We start from the raw sequence: 2,709 nt of genomic DNA on the forward strand, positions 1-2,709 counted from the left end.
AGTGCAATATTTCAGTTGATGAAACAGACATTATGTCAGCTAACTCCCTCTATGTAAACTCATTCTATACAAAAGTATAAATATGCAAGTGATTTAATTTAATACTTTGGGTAAAAATGACAGAAACAGAGTAAGAGCACTATGTAGCCAGTTGTTGAGTAGCTTCATGGACATTTGCAAACAGTATCTGAATGCTAAATATAAAAATATTGATGATATGCATTATCTGATGTACTGATGTATATTTGACCAATTAAGTGAAGTCCTGCTTCTTTGTCTTCTACACAATTACAAATGATTTAATGTCTGAATTTTCTAAGGACTGTTCCTAATCTACATGGCTTAAAACATAGCTCAGTATTTTACATGAGAAGATGTTCATTGAGAAAACCAATTAAAATTGTTGCTGCTCTGTCTGGCTGCATATGCTATCTGCCAGATGTTTACAAAGCTGAAATTCCCAGGAGTATTGTAATATAGTCTAGAATGCCTGGAGGATTACTGAAAGAACTTGAAATTCCACTGTAAACTATGATGAATAAAATTAAGAAGTAATAATACTTTAACTTATTCTTTCCATATGTCATTATGTATGTCATAAATGTCTACCAGTTATAGAAATCACCCAGACTATACTCGTATATATCACATTTTACTATTATTTACCAATAACTATAAAAACCACTTTAACATATGTTACATGTAGGTAAGTATGTATGAAAGGGGTCTATGTGGGATGTCCAGAATAATTCATAATCTTTTTATGTCATCTTTAATACTTACACATTTTCTCTTTGTGTATTGGTAATTCATATTCTGTACATGAGGTAGCACCTCAAGTTTGGGTAATGTTGCAATAAATTATTATCTTAACTATATGACAAACTCTCTAATATATTTGATTGATATGCTATTCTTGTGGATCAATGAGACTGACTGCATAATTTGTCATACTTTTATAATAAGAACTATTCAACCTATCACCAGTCTAAAGTGTTGAGGTATTATATATCATTGCCAATAGTGTATAATGCTCCAAGCTAATGATGTGAATAAAATATATGTAGCTTTACTTCTGCTTTAATTTAGTATGATGTTAAATCCCATGACTAAATCCATTCCTAAATCACCACCACCTCCATCAACCCAACTGGCTCTCTCTCCTGAATCATCCACCTCTGCCACCCCCAAACCTGCCATCACACCTTATGATAAAACCAAGGTAAACATTCCACTGGCTCCACGGACAGAAAGGCTTTATTTTATTGGAAGTAGAAGGGCCTGAGATAGATAATTTTGTAAAATATTTTTAATATGAGAAGATGCAAATCATGTACAATCTCCATCACTTTGTATAGTTGATGAAATTTAAGAAGTGCCACAAACCCAGAATTGAGTAAGATTAATTCCTTTTTTCACTTCCTAAAGTAATACAATTAGAGCTATTAACATTATAAAAGGGGTAATTTATGATGTTATAAAGTATTTTTTGTCACTGATTTGAACATCAGAATTAGTTTTATATTTTAAATTCCTAGAATAAGAATACACATACATAAAGAAATGACTCTCTAGAGGGGAAGGGGGTGGGGGGATGGGTTAGCCGGGTGATGGGTATTAAGGAGGACATGTATTGAATGGAGCAGTTCCATGAATCATGGAACATTACATCAAAAACTAATGATGTAATATATTGTGATTAACATAATAAAAAAAGAGAGAGAAATAAAAAAAAGAAATGACAATGAAAATATTCATGTAATCTGATATTACTTTCCCCTTTTATAGGTGACAAAACTGAACCTCAGGGAATGTATCAGTTTATTTCAGTAGAACAGAACAGTGAGAAAAAAATCTGGAAGTGTGATATTCAGTATAATGTAGGGCTAATTAAGCTATTACATACAGATCTACCTGTTTTTCAAAATCCCACTATAACCATTTTAGTTCATGTCAACATCATCTCTTGCTTGAATTACTATATAGCTTTTTGTTGTACTTCTCCTTTCTGATCTTACACTCAATAAAGTCCATCTTGCAGCCATATTTATCTTTTTAAAAATATAACCCAATTATGGAATTCTACTGCTCAAAATATTCTAATGGAGGGATTATTATAGTCATGCCAGTCTTACTATTTTAGCTTCAGCCTCTTGCTGAGTGGTAGAAATGAAGCCAGACAGAATAGTTTGACTTACAGTTTTGTGTTTTGTTTGTTTTTATTTTTAAAGTAAGCTCTACACTCAACATGGGGCTTGAACTCATGACCCCAAGATCAGGAGTCATGAACTCTACTGACTGAGCCACCCAAGGTGCCCCTAAAATTTTGTTTTTGAAACTTCAGAGAATATCAAGAAAATTAAGAGTTCCAGAAACAAGATCTGGAGGAAGAAACTCAAAAGGGTGATGTGAATATTGGAGTCACTTTATGGAATCACTTGTAGATTCCTAAAGTGACTGATTAGACACAAAAACCTGATGGAAGCTTTTGGCAGATTCACAGACTCACATGGATACAATTAGATTTCAGGGAGTGGTAGTGTGGGTAAAACTCCCAGGTATTGTATTGGAAATGTGAGAGCAAAACCCTAGGAGCAAGAGTGAACTGGAAAACTTCAGACCCTCAAATAGCCTCAAGAAACTCTTTAATAAAATTAAGGTGATATGGAAATATTACTGTCCCTAGCATATTTTCTAGGCAAATAGAAA

This window comes from Mirounga angustirostris, unplaced genomic scaffold (assembly GCF_029215605.1).
Source record: "Mirounga angustirostris isolate CCGP_5_RB_7025 unplaced genomic scaffold, mMirAng1.0.hap1 SCAF_15, whole genome shotgun sequence".
NCBI lineage: Eukaryota > Metazoa > Chordata > Mammalia > Carnivora > Phocidae > Mirounga > Mirounga angustirostris.